The sequence below is a fragment of the Balaenoptera musculus genome, chromosome X (genome assembly GCF_009873245.2).
Source record: "Balaenoptera musculus isolate JJ_BM4_2016_0621 chromosome X, mBalMus1.pri.v3, whole genome shotgun sequence".
In the NCBI taxonomy this organism is placed as follows: Eukaryota; Metazoa; Chordata; class Mammalia; order Artiodactyla; family Balaenopteridae; genus Balaenoptera; species Balaenoptera musculus.
In genome coordinates this window covers 85,327,024-85,355,021 of record NC_045806.1, presented here as the reverse complement: position 1 = coordinate 85,355,021, position 27,998 = coordinate 85,327,024, and the positions used below count along the sequence as shown (strand labels likewise).

Here is a 27,998-nt window from a genome sequence, read left to right as displayed (position 1 = left end):
TGGAGTCCTTGAGTGCCAAAGCCCCACTGAGTTTCCTGGAGTCCCCAGTGCATTGAACCCCCACTCTGTCTTCTGAAGTTTTTCTCTCTGCTTTATAGTGATGGTTAACACAGGTGGGGACTGTTCCAGGATTGCTTGGGCCACAGTGTTTAGCAGAGTTTTTAGTAACACAGCCCTTTCCATTTTGAGCCACAGGACACTTCCTCCATAGGAGTGAGACAGGATGAGTCTATTTTGGGGGTTGGACCAGGGTTCAAATTTGAGCAAAAGATGTCATGCTATAGTCAGAGTTGCTGCTCGAAGTCTAAGAACTGAGGTTTTGTCTTCTTTCTCTTGTGGGATGATTTCTCCCTGAAGGCTCCTGTCAGGCCTGCCCTACAGGTTCAGAAGACTCTCAGGAGACATGTGTAAATTGCACAAAGTAATGCAGGAAATAGATCTAGGGAAACAATCCCCTTCTCTCCATCCCTTCCAATCCTGAAACATATGTAAGAATTCTTTGTAAGACTAATATATGTATAACACATATTATATATATAAATATATACATATATATAGAAATATATGTATTTATACCTTTTAGTGTATATATGTACATATATCGTTTTATGTATATGTATATATGTATACTTAAGCATTATTTCTTAACTGGACTTTTTGCATTTTCCATTTCAAAGTAAAGACTATTATATTTCATTATATTTTATCATTTCATTATATTTCTTTTGATTACTGCTGTGACTTACACATAGTGGGTACTTAATAAATGTTTACTTAATTAGAATTCTAGTGTTCTTGGCCCAGTTTTACTTCTGATTGCATAAAATTGGAAATAATCTATTTCTCTAGAAACTATAACTTACATTTTCAAAAAGAACCCAATAAGAAAGGGGTTATTCTCCAAATTCAGTCTATAAAACTATTATAACCTTGTATAATTAATTGATGTCTCTCAAAAAGTCAGCTCCTGACATTATAATCTTCTAGAGTGCTTATTACAAATACAAATTTATGACAAATAGCTCCCCATACACACACATACTCTTACAAAGTCAGAATTTCTGTGCATATGGCCTTGGAATCTTCATTTTGGGGTTCCCATGAAATCATGTTCTTCAAAACTGCTTCAAAAATCCTCACTATAGACCCTGTTTCAGCTGAGCAGTGCAGAAAGAGTCTTCTTATAACCAAAGAGCCTAATCGTTTACAATTCATAATTAAGGGCTCCCGAAAGTCAAAATGGTTGGTACCATAGCCTGAAAATTGAGGGTACCCATCAAGTAAATCTATGTGGAGAATAAGCATTATTCAACCTTAGTAGAAGGCAAAAAGACAAATGAAAAATGAATAAAATAAAAACAAGTTGTTATCTACCTATCAAATAGACAAATGTTTACTTACAATACTCAGTTTTATTGAGGATGTAGGCATTTTCATACTCAATGAGAGAGTAAATTGCTATATTCATTTTTTTTGCTTCTATTCACAGTAAGTACCAAAAGCTCTATACTCTGCATACTCCATGACTCCCAAATTCTACTGCTTGAACTTTGTCCTAAGGAAATAATCACAGCAGTGAGCAAATATTTAGCTATAAGCATTTTTATTTAAAGATTTTACACATTTTCAAGGAGGTTTTTTAACCTAAGAATCAAGTACATGGACTATCCAATCAGAAGAAAATGAACATAGATTCCTACTAGCCACATACACAAAAATACATCCCAGGTGGATTAAAGATGAAAATGTGAAAAACAGAAATAAAATATTGCAATGAAAATTAAGAGGAAAACTATATAGTCTTGTAATGTGATTATCTTCTTAAACATGAAAGAAAATCCAGAAGTTGTAAAGGAAAAAAATATTAAATATCCAAAAACAAGAAATAGCCTGGGAGAAAAATATTTGCAATATCATAACAGATAACAGGAAAATATCTCTAATACCCCAATAGCTTTTACAAATGGAAAGGAAAAACATAAACAAACCCATAAAAATATGCACATACCATATTACCCAGAATTCCACTGCTTTGTATTACAATAGAGATATATGTACACATGTGCACACAACGCCTAGATGGATGTTTATTGTGACATTGTAAGAGCCAAAATATTGGAACTAGCCTAAGTCATCAAAAGGGAAAGGTCAAATAAACTGTGGTCTAGCTATACCAAGAAAACTACATGGTAGTTAAAAAGAATGAGATTCTTATATTGAAGCCTCTCCAGGAATAATTGTTAAATAAAGACATTATATATCTTTATGTTGCTATTGTCACAAATAATGAATTACCTAGTTCATCTTAATATACTGCTTTAACCACACATCCAATTTCAACCTCCTTCTCACAATTAAATACTTATCAGTTTTAGGGATATCCATCTAGAAATTTATATATTTCTGTTTTGCATTTTAACTAAATATTATGATGTTACATTATGACATTCAGCAGCTCTTAATTATGAATTATAAACCAGTAGGCTCTCTGATTATAAGAAGACTCCTTCTGCACAGCTCACCTGAAACAGGGTCTATGGTGAGTGTGCATATTAACATAACTTTACAATTATTGTTTTATGCATTTGTCTTTTAAGTCACATAGAAGAAAAAGGAGTTATAAACCAAATATGCAAAACTACTTGCTTTTTTATTTAGCTGTGTAGCTACCTTTACCATTATTGTTTATGTCATCATATGACTTTGAGTTACACATTTACCTTGTGTCTCTTTATTTCAGCTTGGAAGTCTTATAGGACTTTCCAAAGGTCAGTAAATACAAATGCAAATGAATCTACTTTCTCTAGTATGACTATAACTTATGTTATTCAAACCATTCCCCTGTTAATTAACATTCAAACTATTTCTATATTTTGCCCACTAAAAGAATTGCTGTCTGCAATGAACATGCTTGTACAGATATTCAATTTACTGGTGCTTTTATTTCTATAGAATAGATTCTGGAAAGTAAGATTGCTTTATCAAAAAGTACGTGTTCTGGGAATTCCCTGGCTGTCCAGTGGTTAGGACTCTGCACTTTCACTGCAGAGGGCGTGGGTTCAATCCCTGGTCGGGGAACTAAGATCCAGCAAGTCAGGCAGCGAGGCCAAAAAACCAAAAAATTTCGTGTTCTTTTACATTTCCTAGCCTCCCTTGCACATATGTTGGGGCCATCAAATGTAATATAAGACACATCTAAGGCTTATAAACACTGCGGGGTGACCTCTCCACACTCCTTTCAGTAACCTTGGAAACCATGTGTGCCATCTGGAACACATAACTGTGAGATGAACGCAGGCTAGATACCCAAATAATCAATGGAGCAGAGCTATGCTGTAGAGCCAATAACTCTCACTGAACTGACATGAAGGAGTAATAAACCATTTAAAGTCACTGAGATAGCCTAGTTCATCTTAATATACTGCTTTAACTACACCTTAACACAATTTCAAACCCCTCCCCACAATTAAACACTTAACAGCTTGACAGCTATCCATCTAGAAATTTATATATTTCTGTTATACATTTTAACTAAATGTTATAAAATTACATTTACTGTCCTACTGTTTTTTACTTAACAATATTCCTGGAGATGCTTCAGTAAAGAATATCATTCTTTTTAATGACTATGTAGTTTTTTTTGAGGATAGTTTATTTGACCTTTCCCTTTTGATGACTTGGGCTATTTCCAACATTTTGACTCTTACAAACAGTTCCGCAGTAAAATTCCATCTATGCATTTCTGAGCATGTGTGTATATATATCTAGGTAAATCAAAGCAGTGGAAGTGCTGGGTCATATGGTATGTGCATAATTTTACTTGTTTGTTTATTTACCATAGTGTATGCCAGAAACATACACCTCACCTCAAAAGTCCTGATGAATATTGATGCAAAAATCCTCAACAAAATGCTAACAAACTAAGCCAGCAGAATATTGAAAGGATTTTACATCATGATGAATTGGGATTTATGCACAAAATGAAAGGGTGATTCAATATATGAAAATCAATTGATGTAATATATATTACATTAATATAAGAAAGGAAAAAACCACATCATCTCAATTTATGCAAAAGAAAGCATTTGACAAACTCCAACACTGTTTTGTAATACAAACACTTAACAAACTAAGAATATAAGAGGATTGTCTTACACGATAAAGGGCATTTATGAGAAACTCAATGCTAAATAATACTCAACAGTGAAAGACTGAAATCTTTCCATGTAAGATCAGGAATAAGACAAGGATGCCTGCTTTCATCAATATTGTACTGAAAGTTCTAGCCAGAGAAATTAAGCAAGAAAAAGACATAAATCAAATCCAAATTGAAAAAGAAGTATCTTTATTTGCAGGTGGTGTGATACTATATATAGTAAATCCCAAAGAATATACAAGAAGGCTACTAGAGCTAATAGATGAACTTGGCAAATTGCAAGACACAAGATCAGCCATCCAAATTCTGTTGTATTTCTATATACTAGCAATGAGCAATCCAAAAATGAAATTAAGAAAACAATTCTATGTACAAAAGCATGAAAAAGACCAGAATACTTAGGAATAAATTTAACCAAGGAAGTTCAATATATGTACACTGAAAATTAAAAAAACTACTGAAAGTAATTAAATAAGACCTAAGTAAATGGAAAGATACCCCATGTTCATGAATTAGAAGACCTAATATTGTTAAGGTGGCAATAAGTCCCAAAGCAATCTACAGATTCAATGTGATTCCTATCAAAACAAGAACAATCTATTTTCCAGAAATGGAAAAGCTAATAGTAAAATTCATATGGAATTGCAAGAAATCCCAAATAGGTAAAAAAGAAACCTTGGGCAAAAAAACAAAGTAAAAAACTCACACTTTCTTATTTCAAAACCCTACAAATTTATAGAAATCAGAAGAGTGTAGTACTGTCATAAGGATAAATATATAGATAAATGGAATAGAACCGAGGGTCCAGAAATATGTCTATGGTCAATTGATTTTTGACAAGGGTGACAAGTCCATTCAATTGGAGAAAGAATAAGCTGTTCCACAAGTGGTGATGAAACAACTGAATATCTACATGCACAAGAGGGAAGTTAGACCCCAACTCACATTATATCCAAAAATAAACTCAAACTGGATTACAGACCTAAATATAGGAGCTAAAATCATAAAACTTTTGGAACAAAACATAGGAGCAAATCTTCATAACCTTGTATTTGGCAATGGATTCTTAAAAATTACACCAAAAGCATGAGCAAAAAAAAAAAAAAAAATAGATAAATTGCACGCCATCAAAATTAAAAACACTTGTGCATCAAAGGACACTACCAAGAAAGTGAAAAGGCAACTTACAGAATGGAAGAAATATTTATAAATCATATATCTGGTAAGGGTCTAGTATCTAGAATATATAAAGAACTCCTGCAACTCAACAACAAAAAGACAAACAACTCAACTAAAAAATTAGCAAAGGACTTTAATGTAGACTTTTCTCCAAAAAAGATATACAGTTGGTCAAAAATAACATTAAAATATGTTCAACATTATTAGTCATTAGGGAAATGGAAATCAAAACCACAATGAGATACCACTTACACCCACTAGGATGACCCTAGTCCGTAACACTGAAAATAACAAGTGTTGGTAAGGACATGAAGAAATTGTAATCCTTATAGATTTCAGGTGGGAATGTAAAATGTTACAGCCCCTGTAGAAAAAATGTTTGCCAGTTCTTCAAAAAGTTAAACAGAATTACTGTATGATCCAATAATTCCACTCCTAGAAATGAACCCCAAAGAATTTAAAATAGGTACTCAAACAAACTGCTGTACAGATATGTTCATAGCAACACTATTCACAATAGCCTAAAGGTGGAAAAAACCCAGATATCCATCAAATGATGAGTTGATAAACAAAATGTGTTATGCCCATACAATGGACTATTATACACTCCTAAAAAGGAATGAAGTACTGATACATTCTACAACGTGGATGAATCTTGAAAACATTATGCCAAGTGAAAGAAACCAAACATAAAAGGTCACATATTGTATGATGCCATTTGTATGAAATGTCAAAATATGTAAATACATAAAGACAAAAAACAAATCAGTTGTTGCCAGGGCTGGGGACAGGGCAGAATGGAGAGTGACTGTTTAATGGGTACAGGGTGTCCTTTGGGAGTAATGAAAATGTTTGGGACTAGATAGAAGTAACAGTTGTGCAACTTTGTGAGTATACTAAATGTCACTGAATTGTACACTTAAGATAGTTAATTTTATTTTATGTGAATTTCACTTCAATACAAAATTATATGCATTTTAATTATTAGAGATATTTCCAAATTTTGCTCCTAAGAGTTTGTACCAATTTACAGTAGCATCAGCAATGCATAAGGCTGTCTATTCCCCTCACATCACCAGGACTGTGTTAAAAACCTTTTTGATCTGTAGTCTTTTCAGACTACCCCAGCTCTTGAAGACTGCCACTTTCTCTAAACTGTTTTTGACCTTCACATTTTAGTCCATAATCATTCTCTAAATATGCTCATGTCAATGGGTTTTACCTACTTAGCCAGAACACCATTTCCAACAGGTCAGTTGTGTCCTCTTAAACCTATCTCAATGTTAGAAATAAAGTGCTTTGCGTTAGTGTTTTCTACATTTAGATCCATGGACTTAAAACTATGTTATAGATGTTATGCTAATTTTACAGATAAAGAAACTGAGGTTCAAAGTTTTTACATAATACTTTTTAACGCTGGAGTGTGTCAAGGCTGGGATTCTAGCACCCAATCTACTTATCATTCCATGTGTCCTTCTTATGAATTGATGAGACCAGTTTATCAGCTTCTACACATTCACATTTTAATGGCCATACTATATAATGCATATATGTAGGTTCACTTAATGACACCCCCTGATGAGGATGAGAATGGCAGTGAACTTCTGTCCTTCAGGCTGAGAAGTCTGGGACTGAGGACCATATGGATTTGAAAGGCTATCTTTATTACATTCTAAAAGCCAAGTTGTTTCTAGATCTGTGTCAACTTTCAAATGCTATTCCTTAGCTATTTTCTTTATTCTTGGGCAGTCACTTTTAAAAATTTATTGTTAATTTATCTGGCAGTACAGTTTGCTTTTATTATTTGTTTTCATCAATTTGTGTATTTGTATGTGTATGTATATTTGTAATTTGTGTATGTGTATTTATAATTCAGAGGAATTTTTGAGCAACATTTTCAAGTTCCAAAACAGATTCCTTGTAATTTGAATTGAAATTGAAATTAATTTATATAAAGGAATTTATGCATAATTTTCATTTTTTACAGTAGTTGTCCCACATAAGATCTTGGACTCCTATCTTCTAAATAATCCAAAGGTGTACTTATTGTCTATCCTCTCAGCATTCCATGGTAACAAGGCTGTGAGCTGCTAAAAACTTATATGTAAATAAGTAACTCAAAGTTCCTTTTTATCCTGGAGAAGGTAGAGGTTTCTACCCCACTACATCATCCTCTTAAAGAACATTTCTCCAAAAGTACCTATCTCACAGGACTATGGGAGGAAGAAGAAATAAGATACTGAATAGCAGTGATTTTATAAGATTTCATATTTGAAAAAAATGAATCCATTAAACAGGAACAATATATGATGTAGGAATGCCAGCAAGTAAACTTTCACGGTATTCCAGGAAAAGTATAACTGGGTATCTTGAACCTGAACCATGGCAATAACAGGCAGTAGGTTTGGGAAAAAGTAGGTAGAGGCGAAAGATAATTAGAAGGTTGAATTCTCAAGGAACTGGTCATTGATGAGATTGAGGGAAGTGAGGGAATAAAAGGAAAGGATAATACCCACATTTCTGATTTGGCATTTAAAAGTATGTTGGCATTATTTATTTAGACGGGAAACATGGTGGTAGCTTAAATGTGTGTAGTGGTAGAAGAGTTGGATAGAAAAACTAGTTCTAGAAGCATATTAAAAAGTTAGATCCCAATCAAAATCCCAGCAAGTTATTTGGTGGACATCACAAAATATTCTAAGGTTTATATGGAGGGGTAAAAGACCCAGAATAGCCACCACAATATTGAAGAACAATGAAATTGGAGGACTGGCACTACAACCCAAATGCAAGACTTACTATAAATCTACAGTAATCGTGATAGTGTGGTATTTGCAAAAGAATAGAAGAATAGATCAATGGAACAGAACAGAGAGCTCAGAAATAGACCCACATAAATAGAGTCAACTGACCTTTGAGAAAGGAGCAAAGGCAGTACAATAGAGCAAAGATGGTCTTTTCAAAATATGGTGCTGGGACAACTGGACATCTACATGCAAAAGAATGACTGTAGACACAGACCTTACACCCTTCGTAAAAATTAACTCAAAATGGATCACAGACCTAAATGTAAAATGCAAAATTATCAAACTACTAGAAGGTTACATAGGAGAAAACCTAGGTGACCTTGGCCATGGCAATGACTTTTTAGATACGACATCAAAACCATGATACATGGAAGAAATACTTGACTAGATGGAGTTAATTAAAATGAAAAACTTCTGCTCTGCAAAAGACAGTTCAAGGGAATGAGAAGACAAGCCACAGACTGGGAGAGAACATTTGCAGAAGACACATCTGAGAAGGGACCATTATCCAAAATATACAAAGAACCCTTAAAATTCAACAATAAGAAAACAAAAACCTGATTAAAAAATGGGCCAAAGACTTTAACAGACACCTCACCAAAGAAGAGATACAGATGGGAAGTAAGCATATACAAAGATGCTCCACATCATATGTCATCATGGAAATGCAAATTAAAACAACAATGAGATACACTACACATTTATTAGAATGACCAAAATCCAGAACACTGACAACACCAAATGCTGGCAAGGAAGTGGAGCAACAGGAACTCTCATTCATTGCTAGTGGGGCTGAAAAGTGGTTTAACCATTTTGGAAGACTGTTTGGCAATTTCTTACGAAAGTAAACATCCTCTTACCATATGATCCAGCAATCATGCTCCTTAATATGTACCCAAAGGAGTTGAAAACTTATGTCCACACAAAAACCTGCACACAGATGTCTGTAGAAGTTTTTTCACAATTGCCAAAACCTGGAAGCAACCAAGATGACTTTTACTAGATGAATGGATAAATAAACTGTGGTACATCCAGACAGTGGAATATTTTTCAGCGCTGAAAAGGAATGAGCTATCAAGCCATGAAGACATGGAGGAAACTTAAATGCATATTACTAAGTGAAAGAAAGCCAATCTGAAAAGGCTACATACTATATGATTCCAACTATATACATGACATTTTGGAAAAGACAAAACTATGGAGACAGTAAAAAAATCAGTGGTTGCCAAGGGTTGGGGTGGGTACGAATAGGTGGAGCACAGAGGATTTCTAGGGCAGTGAAAATACTCTGTATGATACTATAATGATAGATGTCATACACTTTTCTGAACCCATAAAATGCACAACACCAAGAGTGAACGCTAAGGTAAACTATGGGCTTTGGGTAATTTTGACGTGTTGATTTAGGTTCATGAATTGTAACAAATATACCATTCTGTTGAGTAATGTTGATAAAGATGGGGGCTATGCAAGGGGTATATGGGAAATCTCTGTACCTTCCTCTCAATTTTGTTGTGAGCTAAAATTTTTCTTTTTTTTTTTTTTAAGATGGAAGTCAGCATTTTTTTTTAAGATTTAATTATTTTAAATTATTTATTTATTTATTTATTTATGGCTGTGTTGGGTCTTCGTTTCTGTGCGAGGGCTTTCTCTAGTTGTGGCAAGCGGGGGCCACTCTTCATCGCGGTGCGTGGGCCTCTCACTATCGCGGCCTCTCTTGTTGCGGAGCACAGGCTCCAGACGCGCAGGCTCAGTAATTGTGGCTCACGGGCCCAGTTGCTCCGCGGCATGTGGGATCCTCCCAGACCAGGGCTCAAACCCGTGTCCCCTGCATTGGCAGGCAGATTCTCAACCACTGCGCCACCAGGGAAGCCCTAAAATTTTTATTTTAAAAAATGCTTTTTAATATTACTTTAAAAAAATTATACACAAATGGAATCATATCCCCCCAAATGTTACATTCTCCAGGACTTGTGGATTGATTGATTGTATGGGATGAGAGAGAAAGTATTGTTTGTATGTTGGCACCAATCACCATAGGGTTCATGAGAAAAGGAGGAGGTATCAGGTAAGGAAAGTTATAAGGGCAAGGGGAAGATGGCAAGATCATATTTGGATAGATTGAGTTTGAGATGTCTATGGGATATCCAGGTGGGGCTGTTTGATACACTGTAAACAGAGAAGTGAAAATATAACAGGATCTTAAGAAACACCATTTGGGAGGCAACAGAACTTAATGTCTAGGACCACATGCCATGTAGTCCAACAACCTGGATATAAATACCAGATCTGACTCTTCATTTAGCTGGGTGAACTTAAACATGTTATATAACCTCCATGGACCTCATATCTACATATTTTGACTAGAACGACCTCCCTACAAAAGTGCATATAACCCTGCTTATAACATGTGTGCACACGTGCACACACACACACACACACACACACACACTCAGAGGGAACTTGGATGCAATTTTGGGTAGTCTACAGACTTCTCCAGTGAGAGTACCCAGTCTAGGTTAATCAATCTGGTCAGAAGGTAAGAGTTCCTTGGAAACTGACCTGTCTGGTTGAGAGGCCACTGGGAAGATGGTCCGGTAGGAAGCAACGCTTCAGTAAGCCTAGGCTCCTCCCAGGGCTCTAGAAATGGTAATTTGGAGGTGAAAGGTGCAGCAGACTGCATAATCCATGTGGGAGAGAGTAGACAGGGTCCAGGGCAGCTTCCACCTGGGCACTGTGAATAAAGGCAGAGAACAGGCAGGCCTAGCGAGGATAGAGGCGGTAGTACAGAGCTTTCCTGGTAATCAGAGAATGGTAAACTCTGGTCTTTGTGGCCCCTTGAATAGGAGGATGGTTGAAAGGCCCAATGAACTAGGGTGGGGTGTGGGTGAAGGGCACAGTATACTCATGCTCCAGATCAGAAGCATCTATTTTAAAACGCTGAAAACTTTCATTATGTATGTAGCCAAACAAACACACTTTGTACTTGGTACAAATTAGTGCAATAAAGGTAATGTTGTATTTCTACTGAAACAAATAATTTTCTTTAGGAAACGTATTTTTTTCCTACCTTGAATGTTTTCTTTCGTCAAATAAAAAAACCTTTATTAACTTTTCTGATTATCAGAATAAGAGAAGTTTATGGGAAAAGGGGAAAGAAAGAAAAAATATTAAAAAGAAAAATCCCTCCTTAAAGTCTATTCACCCCATCTTGACATGCTGCTCTGTATTAATTTCATGCATTTTCAAAACACAGGAAAAATGGATATCAGTGAATGTTGAGGAAAGAAGTGGACTTAGGAGATCTATGCCTGGGGAGCAAAGGAAAGAAAAAAAATATGTCAGAGAACTTGTGCCAATGTCCAGTAGCCATAAGGGAAACTGTAGTCCCTTTCTGTTAAACAGAGAAAGGGAAATGAATGCCACAAGGAGAAGAGAACACTTTTGACCTCTCAGATTGGCAAAGACAAAAATGTGTGATGTGATGATGGGGGGAGAGTGAAATAAGAGGGCAGGGATAGAGTGAAGGGAAATTGGTGACTGGCATTCACTGGTGATATAGCCCTCCCATAATGAACAACTGAATTGTGTTGAAGTATTTCTAGTCCCATAAAGTCTTTCAGGTACTAGCGCCCTGTTGTCCTGGAGACAAGAAAAGGAATGGAAAGAGCAAATAAGTGTTGTGAAACCCTATAGATAATGTCAAAAATATTAATTATAATAATACACAGAAAGGGTACAGAGAAACAAATCAAACTATTCACTGTTGTTTGAACATTGTATCCAAAGAATGAACATAATTAACTTCTGTTTATGAGTTCTAAGGCTTGCAGGTTTTTCATATTTTAGCATTTCTGAAATTGGAATGTATTTTACGTGGAATGTTTACCCTTATATTGTTTATCCTGAAAAGAGTATTGAAATTAAGTGATGCAACTTACAATTGAGGATGTTTTTGGTTCAAGGAAATACAAAATATTTTTAAATGAGTAAAATAAACATAAAAATGACTAACGTTTTTTGTAAGTGTGGTTGGGGATAAGCTGGTGAAATAAAATTTTTGTTTTCAAAAATTCAAATTGAGGAAATATGGACAAAATCAGCTACTTGTGATAAGAGATGAAAAATAGATTAGGAAAGAGGATCAAAGTTTTCTTTGATTATTTTTTATTTTTGATATAGCTGGATGTTTTGTAAATATTGTTATTTCCATTGGGATACATCAATTTGAGGAGTTTGTCACATTTTGTCTATTTATGCATTTATGTATTCATTTACATAAGTATTCATTAAGTTCTCTCAATAATATTTTGTAGTTTACTGTGTAGAGGTCTTGCACATCTTTGTTAGATTTACTCCCAAGTATTTAATATTCTCTTACACAATTGTAAATGGTAAATTTTTGTTTCTTTTTTAATTGTTTGTTAATGATACATAGAAATACAATTCAGTGTTGAATATTGACATTGCACCCAGCTACTTGCTAAATTTACTTATTAATGTATATATTATGTCTGTAGATTCTTTTGGATTTTGTATATAACAATCATGTTGCCTGCAAATAATGACAGCTTTATTTCTTCCTTTTCAATTCTTAAACATTTTTTCTTACCTTACTGTATAGGCTATGACTTACAACACATTTTTTTAGTAGAAGTGATGAAAGGAATCTTTGTCTCCACCATGCTATCAAGGGGTAAACCCTCCATTTTGTACCATTAAAGTATCAGGGTTGTTGAAGGTTTATTAATTATTATTTAAGGTTCTATTTATCACATTAAGGAAGTTACCTACTGTTTTTAGTTGAATAGGAGTTTTTTTTTATTATAAATGAGTGGGTTGTTTATTCACATTCTGATTGTCTTTGAAGTACAAAAGTTTCATTTTGATGATGTCCTGTTTGCCTATTTTTTCATTTGATCCTTGTGCTTTAGAGATCATATCTAAAGAACCATTGCCTAGTCCAAGGTCACAAAGATGTACACTTTTGTTTTCTTCTAGGAGTTTTATTGTTTCAGCTTTTACATTTAGGTCTTCGGTCTATTTTGAGCTAAATTTTATATATGGTGTGAGGTAAGTATCCAACTTCATTCTTCTGGATATCTGTTCTCCAAGCACTGTTTGTTAAAAAGACCGTTCCCATACTATATTCATAGATTGGAAGACTAAACATTGTAAAGATGTCAGTTCTCTCCAAATTGATCTATAAATTAAGTGCAAATCCAATCGAAATGCCAGAAGAACTTTTTAAATAAAAAATAGACAAGTTGATTCTAAAATTTAAATGGAAAGGTAAAGGAACTAGAATAGCCAAAACAATTATGAAAAAAAGTTGGAGAAATCACACTATGCGATTTTAAGACTTAATGCAAAGCTACAGTAATCAAGACAGTGTGGTATTGGTAAGAGAAAGATAATAGATCACTGAAACAGAATAAAGAGTCCAGAAATAGTCCCACACAAAGATGATCAGTTGATTTTTGACAAAGGTGCAAATGAAGAAAGAATAGTCCTTTCAGCAAATGGTGTTAGAACAACTGGACATCCATCCGTCAAAAATAAATAAATAAATAAACCTCACCTCAAAAAAAAAAACAAAAAAACACTGTTCCCCCCGCCCCCCATTGAATAGTCTTGACACTCTGGCACTCTTATCTAAAATCAATTGACCATCAATATATGGGTTTATGTTTGGATCTTCAATTCTGTCCCATAGATCTTTATGTCTATCCTTATGCTAGTATCACACTGTTTTGATTATGTAGCTTTGTAGAGAGTTTTGAAATCATAAAGTGGACTTCTCCTGCTTTGGTCTTTTTCAAGACTGTTTTCGTTATTTGGGATCCCATTAATTTCCATATGAATTTTAGGATCATTTATCAATTTATACAAAATGGTAGCAGGATTTTGATAAAAATTGTATTGAAATTTCTTTCAAAAATATTTTGTAGTTTTCAGAGTACAAGTTTGCACTTTTTTCAAATTTATTCCAACATATTTTATTCTTTTTGATGCTATTTTAAATGGATTTTTTCTTAATTTTATTTTCAGTGTGCTCATTGATGCGAAATAGAAATAGAATTGATTTTTGTTTCAAGTAAAATCTTATTCTAGTCTCATTTAAAACTGACGTTCACTGTTTACTTCAGTTTTCTCTAAGAAATAAACACAAATTTAGTAAAGCAACTAAGAGAGCTAATGGCTGAAAGTGAATCCTAATAAGAATTCAATCAACAGGTTGAATACTGAGAGAAGCAACATAGTAACAACAGATTTTCAGATCATGTCATCCCTGTAGTTTTTGGGTTTTATTTTGGTAAAACATATATAAAATAAAACTTTTCATTTAAACCATTTTAAGTGTACAAATCAGTGGCATTAATTACATTTACAATGTTGTGCAACCATCACTCCTATCTATTTCTAAAACTATTTCATCAATTAAAGCAGAAACTCTGTACCCATTAAGCAATAACTCCCCATTTCCCTCTTTCCCCCCATCCCTGGTAATCCCCAATCTACTGTCCAGCTCAACTAACTTGTCTATTTTAGAATATTTTATATTCGTGGAATCATACAATATTGTCCTTTTGTGTCTGGCTTATTGCATTTAGCATGATGTTTTGAAAATTCATCCATGTTGTTAGCATGCTTCAGAGCTTCATTTTATGGATGAATAATATTCAATAGTATGCATATACTACATTTTGTTTACACATTCATCTCTTGGTGGGAACTTGAATTGTTTCCACCTTTTACCTGTTGTGAATAATGCTGCAACGAACATTCATGAACAAGTATATGTTTGTGTCCTTGTTTTCAATTTTCTTAGGGATATACCTAAGAATGGAATTACTGAGTCATATGGTAATTCTATGTTTAACTTTTTGAGGAACTGCCAAAGGTTTTCCATAGCAGCTTCACTATTTTACATTCCCACCAGCAATGCTCAAGTGTTCCAATTCTCCACATCCTTGCCAAGACCTGTTATTTTCCTTTTTTTTATTATTATAGATATCCTAGTGAGTGTGAAGTGGTATCTCATTTTACTTTTACTTTGTATTTTGCTGTGTTAAATGATGTTGAATAACTTTTCATGTGCTTATTGGTCACTCGTTATTATATCTTCTTTGGAGATTCAAGTCCTTTCACCATTCTTAATTTGCTTGTCTTCTTGTTGAGTTGTAGGTGTTCTTTTTACATTGAATTGTGGCCAGAGAAGATACTTTGTATTACCCTAATCTTTTCAAATGTATTGAGACTTGTTTTGTGGCCTAAATGAAGTCCTATCCTTGAGTATGTTCCATATGCACTTAAGAAGAATGTTTATTCTGCTGTTGTTGTGTGTCATGTTCTATATGTTTGCTAGGTCTAGTTAGTTTATAGAGTTATAGAGTTGTTTAAGACCTCTAACCTTATTGGTCTTTTGTCTAGATGTGATATCCATTACTGAAACTGGGGTGTTGAAGTCTCCAAGTATTAGTCTAGAACTGCCTATTTCTCCCTTCAATTCTGTCATGTTTGCTTCATATATTCTGGGCTTCTGTTGTTTCATACATATATGCCTATAATTTTTACATCTTATTGATGAATTTAACTTTTTATCAATATATAATGTCCTTTGTCTCTTGTAACTTTTTTTTATCTTAAAGTCTATTTTGTTTAATAATCCTATAGATATACAGCTATCTTTTGGTTATTATTTGCATGAAATATGTTTTACTATCTTTTCAATCTATATATGTCTTTGAATCTAAAGTGAGTCTCTTGTAGACAGCATATAGTTAGATCATGGTTTTTATCCATCCTGCCAATCTCTGCTCTTTGATTAGAGAGTTTAATCCATTTACCTTTCAAGTAATTACTGATAAGGAAGGGCTTCTACCATTTCTTTCTGTATGTGTTATACCTTTTTTGGCCCTCTTTCCTGTATGTGGGTCTCATATGCCTGTTTCTTTGTACTGAGAAGGACTCCCTTCTTTTTTTTTTAACATCTTTATTTGAGTATAATTGCTTTACAATGGTGTGTTAGTTTCTGCTGTATCACAAAGTGAATCAGCTATACGTATACATATATCCCCATATTCCCTCCCTCTTGCGGCTAATCGGGATCCTTTGAGTTTTCTTGACTGGGCTGTCAAGAACAGTTTTAGTAAAGAATCCTGCTGAGCCCAGTTCTAGCAAGAATCCTGCTAAGCCAGTTTAGCAAGAATCCTCCCATACTTGAAATTCAATTAAGCTCCTCTTCCCCTCACTCTTGATATCTAATCAAGTTACTTTTGTTAATTTTTAATCTAGTGACTCCCTCTCCCTACCTTTTGATTATAAATCCCCTGCTGTCATTGTTGTATTTATAGTTGAGTTCAGTCTCAAGAAAAACATCTTCCTTTGATATTTAACTCTGTCCAGTGTAATTTTTCTTTGACAGCATATATTGTAATTTTTGTTGAAATCTGTATAGTTTAATTTATTTTTACATCTTTGGATACTGATTCACCTCCCCCTTTTTCCTACTCCTTGCTTTGGTTGTTGTTTACTCATTTGTCTTGTGACTTGGCCCATTTTCCCTACTATGTGAACCTTCTGGTGTCACTCCTCAGATGGTGCAAACTTGGGGACATGCACAGGTATCCTAGGATTACAATTGGTTTTTACCAACACTCTTTTTGACTGTCTCTTTCTTTAATCTCGGTATTAAACTGTCTGCTTAATTTGGTATTACACTTGGCCTGTTAGGCTCCACTAATTATAGACTGAGTGCTCTGTTGTTTTCAACAAAGCCTTGGGGCATAATATGCTCAACAGTCTGATCAAATTAAATTCAGTCAGGAGTAGTTTTTGAGGCCAGTCTTTGACGTTTATTCTGACCCCCAGCAGATTCTTCTTTTTTATTTTTTTAATCAGTCATCCATTTTATACACATCACTGTATACATGTCAATCCCAATCGCCCAATTCAGCACACCACCATCCCCACCCCACCGCAGTTTTCCCCCCTTGGTGTCCATACGTTTGTTCTCTACATCTGTGTCTCAAATTCTGCCCTGCAACCCAGTTCATCTGTACCATTTTTCTAGGTTCCACATACATGCGTTAATATACGATATTTGTTTTTCTCTTTCTGACTTACTTCACTCTGTATGACAGTCTCTAGATCCATCCACGTCTCAACTAATGACTCAATTTTGTTCCTTTTTATGGCTGAGTAATATTCCATTGTATATATGGATTCTTCTTTACTAACTCTTTCCCTGATTCTCTCTGGTGTACCAGCTGGCCTATGATTTAACTTGTTGTTCTTAATTAAGGGAAGATATTGTTTTCTAGAGTACCTTTAAGCTTCATCTTCCCCAAACTATGTTTCACATTAAGCCAGTCCTTTTGGGGAGAACTTAGGAGCCCTCTGTTTTTAAGGACTGCTTCCTTCTCTGGGCAAAGACTCTGAGCTGCTACTCTAGGCAGGGCAGTAGGCTCTTCGGTTTTTTGGCTTGTTTCTCCTAGCTTGGAACCTCTGCTCTAAGAGCAAGCTGGAGTGAGAGCAATCAGGGCCACTATATTCTTGGTCTGCCACTGTTGGGTAGAGCCTTTGCCCTATGGGTAGTGACTGGTTAGAAGAAGGGAATCCATGACCTCTTGGCCATACTCACCAAGAACTTAGCCTTTCAACACTGATTTGGAGGGAATGAGAAATGCTGGTGGCCTGCCCTCTCAGTGAAGATATCATAAGCCTTGATTGGGAGCTGAGGGGAAAGGAAATCCTGCCTTCCTGGCCATGCCTGTCCAGAGTAGAGTTTCCTTTAAGCTGAGCTAGGGACAGAAAGGAAGGAGGGAGCAGGTCCTGATTCAAATGCCAGATATCCTTGCTATTTTTACCAAGTTTTAGTAGATTTTTTGAAATAAATGTTTCTTCATTTGCTGTTTTCCCTTAGGACAATTTCTAGAGACATTAAATGTTTTTATAGTTTTTTCCTGCTCTGTTCATTTAGCTCTCAAGTAGGTCTTCATAGGTCCTCCCGCTGTCATCACCAAAGTGGATATATTGCATTATTTTCACTTGCAATTCAATTCATTTAATAGATATGGGACTGTTCAGATTTTCTATTTCTTCTTTTTTCCCTTTTGGTAAGTTGTTTTTTAATAAATTCATGCACAATCTAAATTCTTAAATTTAATGGTATGAAATTGTTCATATTATCCTTTTATTCTCTTTTTTAAAATCTGTAGAATATGTACTGTTGTTCTTTTACCCCTGACATTTACTTTGTGTCTTCTCTTTTTATCTTGATCAATTTTGTTAAAGGGTTTTGATTTTATTAGTATGTACCTAGACTAAAATTTTGTCTGTTTCTTTCTTTTGTGTGTTTCATTTCTCTTTCATTAGTTTCTATTCTTATTTCCTGCCTTAAGAATTGTGCCTTAAGATTTTTGTTGGTGTTTTCTCCAAAATGTATTGACAAGCAAACTTAGATCATCGATATTTTTCAGCCTTTCTTCTTTTCTAATATATGCATTTAAGGATATAGAATTTCTTACTAAGCACAGATAGCTGCATCCCACAGGTTTTCATATGCTGTGTTTTCATTATCACTCAATTAAAAATAATGCTAGCTTTTTCCCTGGTCTGATTCCGTCCTGCACGACTGTTCCTTCGAACGGTAGTCTTTTATCTCCGTCCACTTTCTCTCCCACCTAAGTGTGTGCCACCAACCCATGGAAGATTTGATGGACATGGACATGAGTCCCCCGAGGCCCCAGAACTATCTTTTCGGTTGTGAACTAAAGGCCGACAAAGATTATCACTTTAAGGTGGATAATGATGAAAATGAGCACCAGTTATCTTTAAGAACGGTCAGTTTAGGGGCTGGCGCAAAGGATGAATTGCACATTGTCGAAGCAGAGGCGATGAATTATGAAGGCAGTCCAATTAAAGTAACACTGGCAACTTTGAAAATGTCTGTGCAGCCAACGGTTTCCCTTGGGGGCTTTGAAATAACACCACCTGTGGTCTTACGGTTGAAGTGTGGTTCAGGGCCTGTGCATATTAGCAGACAGCACTTAGTAGCTGTGGAGGAAGATGCAGAGTCAGAAGATGAAGAGGAGGAGGATGTGAAACTCCTAAGTATATCTGGAAAGCGTTCTGCCCCTGGAAGTGGTAGCAAGGTTCCACAGAAAAAAGTGAAACTTGCTGCTGATGAAGATGATGATGATGATGATGACGACGACGATGATGACGATGATGATGATTACTCTGATGATGAGGAAGCTGAAGAAAAACTCCAGTAAAGAAATCCGTACGAGATACTCCAGCCAAAAATGCACAAAAATCAAACCAGAATGGAAAAGACTCAAAACCATCAACACCAAGATCAAAAGCTCAAGAATCCTTCAAAAAACAGGAAAAAACTCCTAAAACACCAAAAGGACCTAGCTCTGTAGAAGACATTAAAGCAAAACTGCAAGCAAGTATAGAAAAAGGTGGTTCCCTTCCCAAAGCGGAAGCCAAATTCATCAATTATGTGAAGAATTGTTTCCGGATGACTGACCAGGAGGCTATTCAAGATCTCTGCAGTGGAGGAAGTCTCTTTAAGAAAATAGTTTAAACAGTCTGTTAAATTTTTCCGTCTTATTTCACCTCTGTAACAGTTGATATCTGGCTGTCCTTTTTATAATGCAGAGTGAGAACTTTCCCTACCATGTCTGATAAATGTTGTCCAGGTTCCATTGCCAAGAATGTGTTGTCCAAAATGCCTGTTTAGTTTTTCAAGTTGGAACTCCACCCTTTGCTTGGTTTTAAGTATGTATGGAATGTTATGATAGGACATAGTAGTAGTGGTGGTCAGACAAATGGAAATGGTGGGGAGACAAAAATATACATGTGAAATAAACTCAGTATTTTAATACAGTAAAAAAAGAAAAGAAAAGAAAAAAAAATAATGCTAAATTTGATTTTCTGTTTTTACTCATGAGAAATGTACTGATTAATTTCCAAACACTTTGAGATTTTCTTGTTGTTATCTATTTGTTATTCTTAGCTTTATTATTCATCTGTCATCAGAGAACATATTCTGAACTATTCCAATACTTTGAAATTCATTGATAGTTGGTTAATGGACCTAGTAGAAGGTCAATTTTAGCAAATGTCCCATTTGCCTTGAAAAGAATTTATATTCTGCAGTTGTAGGTTGTATTGGTCTATGTGTGTAAATTAGGTCAAATTTGTTATTCTAGTTGCTTAAATCTTCAATACTTCTACTGATATTATTTTCTGATTCTTCTATCAATCTTTTACTGAGGTATATTTACATGTCCCACACTTACTTTAGATTTCTCTACTTCTCCTTTTATTTCTGATACTTTTTGTATTGTATATATATATTTTTTAAATTTTATTTATTTATTTTATTTATGGCTGTGTTGGGTCTTCGTTTCTGTGCGAGGACTTCCTCTAATTGCGGCAAGTGGGGGCCACTCTTCATCGCGGTGCGCGGGCCTCTCACTATCGTGGCCTCTCTTGTTGCGGCGCACAGGCTCCGGACGCGCAGGCTCAGTAATTGTGGCTCACGGGCCCAGTTGCTCCGCGGCATGTGGGATCTTCCCAGACCAGGGCTCGAACCCGTGTCCCCTGCATTGGCAGGCAGATTCTCAACCACTGCGCCACCAGGGAAGCCCCTGTATTGTATATTTTGAAGCAATGTTACTAGAAGCATACAGATTTAGAATTTTAGTACCTTCATATTATATTGACTATGTTACCATTATAAAATATCTCTCTATCCCTAGTAATATTTCTTTCCTTAAGGCCTACTTTGTTGGATACTTTTTTACATGTATTATTATTTTTAAAAAATTCCTGTGAATGGAATTTCTGGGGATGTGTACTTAGTTCTTTTTTTTAAATTAATTAATTAATCAATTAATTTTGGCTGTGTTGGGTCTTCGTTGCTGCATGCGGGCTTTCTCTAGTTGTGGTGAGCAGGGGCTACTCTTTGTTGTGGTGTGCAGGTTTCTCATTGTGGTGACTTCTCGTTGCGGAGCACGGGCTCTAGGTGCGCGGGCTTCAGTAATTGCAGCACACAGGCTCAGTAGTTGTGGCACGTGGGCCCTAGAGCACGCAGGCTTCAGTAGTTGCAGTGCGTGGGCTTAGTAGTTGTGGCTCACGGGCTCTAGAGCACCAGCTCAGTAGTTGTGGCACACGGGCTTAGTTGCTCCACGGCATGTGGGATCTTCCCAGACCAGGAATCGAACCCATGTCCCCTGCGTTGGCAGGTGGATTCTTAACCACTGCACCACCATACTATTAGTTACCTAGAAACTTACATTATTCCTTCTCACTATAATTATGAATTTTTCTACTTGTCCTGTTATTCTGATTTTTATTTTTTGCTTTATGCCTTTAGGTGCATATAAATAAAGGATTAGGATACCATCTGGTGGATTGATCTTTTCTCTTTATTAAATGTCCCTCTTTATCTATATAAATATCCATTGCCTTGAATTCTACCTTGTTTGATATTTAAAAAGCGGTACCAGCATTCTTACAGATACAATTTGCATAATATACCTTTCAACATTTTCTTGGTTTCACCCTTTCTCTGTTCTTATATTCAATGTGAATCTTATATAACCATCTCATAGTTTTATTTTACTGGAATACTGAGAGGCCGAGTGGAGATTTAGACCAATTAGAAGTGACAAGTTCCAACACCTGGACTCTTAGAGCCTGAGCTGTATTGCTTCCCTGAATATTGCAAGTCCTCTCTCTTCTTTGTCTCCATGCTCTCCTTGGCTGATCCCATTCACTTCTGCAGTTGTCACTACAATTCCACATGTCCAGCCCAACTACTCTTTGGCCCTACAGACTTTTATCCAATTCTCTAGTGGAACTTTCCTCCTGAATGTCCCAAACTTACCTCAGTCTCAACAGGTCCAAAATTTGTTCCACCATTAATCAAGATTAACACTGTTTCTCTGTCCCAGGCTTCCAGCTCAGTGATGTTCAAGCTGCAATGCTGGCTCTGGTCACAAAGGTGACCCTTTACTTTTTAAGTTTCTTCAATAGACATCCAAGTTTTGCTAAAAGAGAAAAATAAATCTGTCATTATTTTTAAAAACAAGTTAGGAGATATTATCTACCCCACAATACCTATTCAGTTTTGAAAATGTGTATGAATCAAAGAGATTGACAAAGTCTACTTGGCACGTTCTTTCCCACAAAATATGCATTCATACAACAAATGCCTATCTTCACCCACTGCTGACAGGTGACTTAATTTTCTCCTGGAAAGCTTTTCTCTGTGTCCTTGCTTCTACTTCTTCACAGTTTCTGCTCTCCCCTAATTTCATCTTCCTCACAAGTTGAACTTAACATGATTACCTCTCCAGTCAGAGACTCCATTTTTTTCCTTTTTGCTTCCCAGCATCGATTGCCTGATTATCTCCACTATGCCCAGTTTTATTCAATGTGAGAGAAAATACAATTCCTTTTAGAAGAAACAGTGGGATTAGGATTTGCTGCTACTAAAATATGTTTCAAAACAACAAAATTTTAAAATTATATTTAAGAAAATAGGTGGCTGTCTCCAGGTGTTCCTTAACTCCTTGGACTTAACATGATTACCTCTCAAGTCCTCAATATTAGGGAATCCATTTTTTTCCTTTTGCTTTTTTTTCCTTTTTGGTTCCCAACATCGATGGCCTGATTATCTCTACTATGCCTAATTTTATTCAATGTGAGGGGAAACCCGTCTCCCTTTAGAGGAAACAATAGGATTGGAATTTGCCACTACTAAGATATCTAAAAAACAGCCATTTTAAAATTATATTTAAGAAAATAGGTGGCTGTTCCAATCATTGCTTTAATGGATTAGGTATTTGTTTTATTGAGAGGCTGAGAGCACTGATTCTGGACCCAATAGTTTGGGCTATATCCTGGTTTTAAAACTTACTAGCTATACAACTACAGGTAATTTGCTTAATCTCTATGTGCCTCAGTTTCCTCCTACGTAAAATGGGTACATTGATAGTATAGCCCTCACAGATTTCTTCTGAGGAATGGATTGATTAGTACCTGTAAATAGCTGAGAACACTGTCACTAATATGGTGCATGCTAAAAGTATGTTATGAATATTGTTATTATTACCATTTTTCTGCATAGTCCCAATTAACATGATGACATATATATATTCAGAATTGTTTTAATGACAATAAGATTATAACTGTACAAAAAGTAAAAATCTAAAAACCAGACATTGAAGTAAATAACAGCAGAAAAATTACATTTTATCACACATCCATTCCCACATGTCTTCAATGGTGAATTCCTTTATGTCTTTTTCTATTTGTGTAGGCACATTCCCATATATGTTTATGCACTTTACTTTCTTGATTACTAGATTACAGCATCAGCAACATTCACCATTGATTCAGTAACACCTTTTTAAAGAAAAAATAAAACTATCACATAAAATCTACACATGTATTTTATGATATATTTCAATGTGAGAAATGTTAAAAGTTTCTAAAAAATTGATCCTAACATAGAATAAGACAATTTAGGTCATGTGATATATGCATTGCTAGAATCTCTGACATTTTGATGTATTTCCTTGCAGTCTTTTTCTAGACCTATTTGTTGTGTCCCCCTGAAATTCATATGTTGAAACCTAATCCCCACTGTGATGGTAATTGGAGTTTGGGCCTTTAAAAAGTGATTAAGTCCTGAGGATGGAGCCCTCATGAATGGGATTAGTGCCACTATAAAAGATACCCCAGCAACCTCCCTTGCTTTTTCCACAGTATGAGGGCACAGAAAGGAGATTGCAGTCTACGAATCAGGAAGCGGGCCCTTTCCAAAAACCAAATCTGCCAGTGCCTTGATCTTGGACTTCCTACCCCCAGAACAAGGAAAAATAAACTTCTGTTATTTAAGCCATCCAATCTATGGTATTTTTGTTATCGCAGCCCAAATGAACTAAGGCAGTACTTAATATAACTGTTTCCACTGTACCACCAGTGGTTCTCCAGTGTTAGTACACATCAGAATCTCTCAGGGAAGCATGTTAACAATACATGTTCTGGGCCCAGTTGGAAGTATGATTGATTCATGTAATCCAGAGAAGGGTGCCAAAGTCTACATTATTAGCAATAGAGAGCGTTACCGAGTCCAAGCTCCTACTGCTCGCCACAGACCAGGCCAATAAATTAAGAGACAAGGTGTTGGGGCAAGGAATACCGACTTTATTTGTAAGCCAGCAGACCAAGAAGATGGCAGACTAGTGTCCCAAAGAACCGTCTTACCAGAGTTAGAATTCAGGCTTCCTTTATACAAAAAGAGGAGAGGGTGTGGCTGATTGTTACAAACTTCTTGGTGCCCACCAGACCCCGGAGGGGACGTGATAATCCTTTGTTCTTGCAGCTATCCAGGTAGGTCTGGTCACGATGTTCCTGTAAACCTCCAACAAGACAAGTGTTATTCTCTGTTCTACAACTTTTATCTCTATATGGATGAAAAGTGTTAGACCTTTAAAGGACAAGCCTGGGAGGCAGAGCCTTGAGAAAGGGCTATTATGTATATTTCAGGCTACAGGCAACATTCCTTTACAAAGGTACAGAGCCAGCATAACTAAGCACAGGCAACAGAGCACAAAAGTTAGAGCTAAAGGAGTAGATCCAATATGGAGTCAGGTTTGTTCTTCTCTGTTACAACAGGAGATTCTAAATCAGGCAGTCTGTGTGACACACTATGAAAATCTCGCTAAATTTTATTCGTGTTTTAATTTAGCGTGCCATCTGGCCTCTACTAGGCTCCCTAGGAAATGCATGTCTTTGCCTCTAAAGAAATGAAATGACTTACCTGCTATTCTTTAGTCAAGAGTAGAACTAGGTAAAGGACTTGAGGATCCCCACAGAGTCAAAATGGCCCTATTAAACATTTATTCAACATTTACAATATTTCAAACATTGTAATAGACACTAGGAGTATAAGGTTGATAAAGAAACTGTACATGCTATGAGAATGGCACAGTTCTGCAGAGGAGTAATTGCTAACACTTTTAGGAATTTTTTTTTATCTTACAAAATATTTTAAACTCTTTCATGTAGGGATAATATCAGATTTGGCTAATGTTACTCAGTTTTGATCAAAGAAAGTGAATATCTCTGTAATTTATATACTTCATGTGTGTCTGTTGCCCTAGTGAGTGGGTCTGCCGAGAATTTTTTATATGAGAGACTGTAGAGTGTCCTGAGAGAGAAGTCACCTCTGGCAATAACATGGCAGGCAGAAAGTCAATGTTGTCACCATCTGGAGATTATTCTTGTAAATTTTTACTAGCAGAAAAAATATATAGTCTTTATTATAATTAAGGTAGTAAGTGGCTGACTCCAACTGTTCAAGTCATCATTTTGTTTTATTCATGTCTTAACCCAGCACTCTCCACCCAAATGGAATCATGTCTGAGTCCCTAGAGAGCAGAGGACCTATAAGTAAAATAAGAAATTCCTGTTTTTACTAAGACCTTGGCTAAGACATTATTTGCTGAGGCACTTTTGTGTAGTACCCACCTTCATAAGTGTAACAATGATCTCACAGAAATCAGGAAGGCTTTGTCACCTTGAGGACTCCAAAACCTCTGTCAGCAGAAGGAATAAGATGAAGGAGAAATGACAGTAGAGTCTAGAAGACATGGCAGTATCCAGAGGAGGGTGGCACCTACTTCTCAGTTGCCTGAAATTGTCCCTGGGCATAGGTTAGATATCCCTCAGTTCTCCCTAAGTATCATTGCAGTCCAGGGTTCTGAAAGGGCAGGGGAGTCAGGTAGGGTCCAAGCCAACAAAGTTCACACATAGGGTACCTCATCTGATCCGCTCAGCAGCCCTGGGAGGTAAAGAGTATTCTCTTTTCATGAATGACAAGGGTGACCCTTTAAAAGAATGTCAGGGTGATAAATACTAGGGTTATATTGCTAAAAAAGAAATTCTAAAAAAAAAACCTTGAAATGCATTTTTTGTTCTTTTAACAAGTTTTTATTAAATGACACTTGTTTAAAAAGCTGATTGACATATGACTTTTGTTACTTTTATTACATTTAAGGGTGTAAGTAATAAATACAAATTTGGGGAAAATACAGTTATCAAAGAGAAAGAAATTAAATCATTCAAAATTATGCCATCTAAAGATAAACACCCACATTTTAGTATATATACTTTAAGACTCATTGTTAATATATGTAATACATAAATATATATGCTCTAAAATGAAGCAACGATAAATTTACACACTGCTTTCTAACTTTTTTTTCACTTTTGAAACACACAATGAACATCTTTCTATTCAAATGGGTGAAACACCTCTGCTGACAAAGAAAAACTTGTGGATTTGGTCTGAATTCAATATTCAAATAGATGCTGACAGTACTGAAAGTTTTGAAGTAATTGAATGAGTAAAATTACACCAAGAAAAGGCAAATAAACAGAAAACAAGGTTGAAAAGTATTAACCTCAGAGAAAACCTCAGTTTTCAAGGCATAAGGAAAAATTCCTCATGGTGGCAATGATGAGGGTGGTCCTACTAAGACCAGATAAACTATACCTTAACTTCATTGCCCTGAGTTTAACTCTCTCATCTTTTCCGTGAACCTTTCGGTATCATCTGCATCTCCGTCTATGTCTATCACGTTAATGTTATTGACAAGCCTAAAATCCTGGGAAAGCAGAGCCCAACCCCTTCTAATATTGCCTTCAGGCTTCTAGCTTTCATTCCCTCCCACAGGGCGAGCTTCCTCTCCATTCTCCACAGGGGCAGGATCTCCTCCTTCTTTTTCCTTTTCCTTTTTTTCCTGGGGAACATTTTCCATGTTGAGATTTTTTTCCCCCTGCTTATTCTACTTTGGACTCCATTACTCGTAGGAGACAAGAGGCAAGCGAAAGGACTGAATGCTTGACGGGAAGATCAACACCGAGGACAGAGGCCCTACTATGCACCTTTCAAGATTCAGATTTCAGTGGTTTCTGAAATTCTATTTTTCCCACCTAAGAGGACTCGTGCGCCCTCCAGGGGGCCTCCAGACGGAGCTCCGTCTTCCCGCACGCTTCCCTCTCCTTCCTCCTTTAAAACTCACCGTTTTTTCCTGTACGTAGATGCTTCCCCAGGCGTATGCGGGCACAAAAAGGGAGGATCCGGAGGGGAGCTTCAGGCTGGGCTCTGTTCCCGCCCCCCACCACTGTCCCTCGCATCGACTGCGCCTTTCCTTGCTGTCTCCTCCGCCGCTGCCGCATTCTCGCCTGACCCGACGAACCTCAGACTTGCGGATGGTTGGGGTCGGGGAAGCGGGGGCTTCAGCCAAGAACTCAGTGCGGACCTGCAGCCGCCCGGCCCTTCCCGGACCCGCCCGGCGTCTCCCAAAACTATATATCCCAACTTTGTCCCTCCTTTATCCATAGCCATCCTCAGCCTTTGGTACTCCTCCTCTTTTAAATACCCACAATGGTGGACGAGGGGTGACTATTTAGAGTAAAACTTTCACTCTCTGTGTCTCTTTGTTTCCTCCTCCGGTGATTGGTTTCCCCACTCCTACTACCAAAATGTTTGGCACCAAAATGGGTGTGGAACACTGGGAGCAGGGGCTGAGTGGAAAGCTTTCCAGCATATACCTGTGTCCATATTCATAAACTGCTTGCCCCCAGGACCACTCAAAATGGACTTTGGGTAAGGAAGGTGTGACCAGAAAACAGACTCTGACCCACTTGAGGATTCTGCCCTCAGTCCCCAGCCATCCTGGTGCCAGGGTTACCCCAAGCTTCTTCAGTCGGAACACAAACTTTCAGCGTTCCTGGACCGTTGCTTTTCCCCGCATTCC

The 27,998-nt window shown here is 36.4% G+C and overlaps 1 protein-coding gene and 1 pseudogene across 1 annotated transcript in view; one reads left to right on the top strand and one right to left on the bottom strand.

Moving 5' to 3' along the window:
• Positions 1-27,998, bottom strand: part of LOC118888426 (nuclear RNA export factor 2-like) — a 295,223-nt gene that overhangs the window by 139,808 nt on the left and 127,417 nt on the right. The gene's annotated exons all lie outside the window — the stretch shown is intronic.
• Positions 18,852-20,039, top strand: LOC118888429 (annotated as a pseudogene).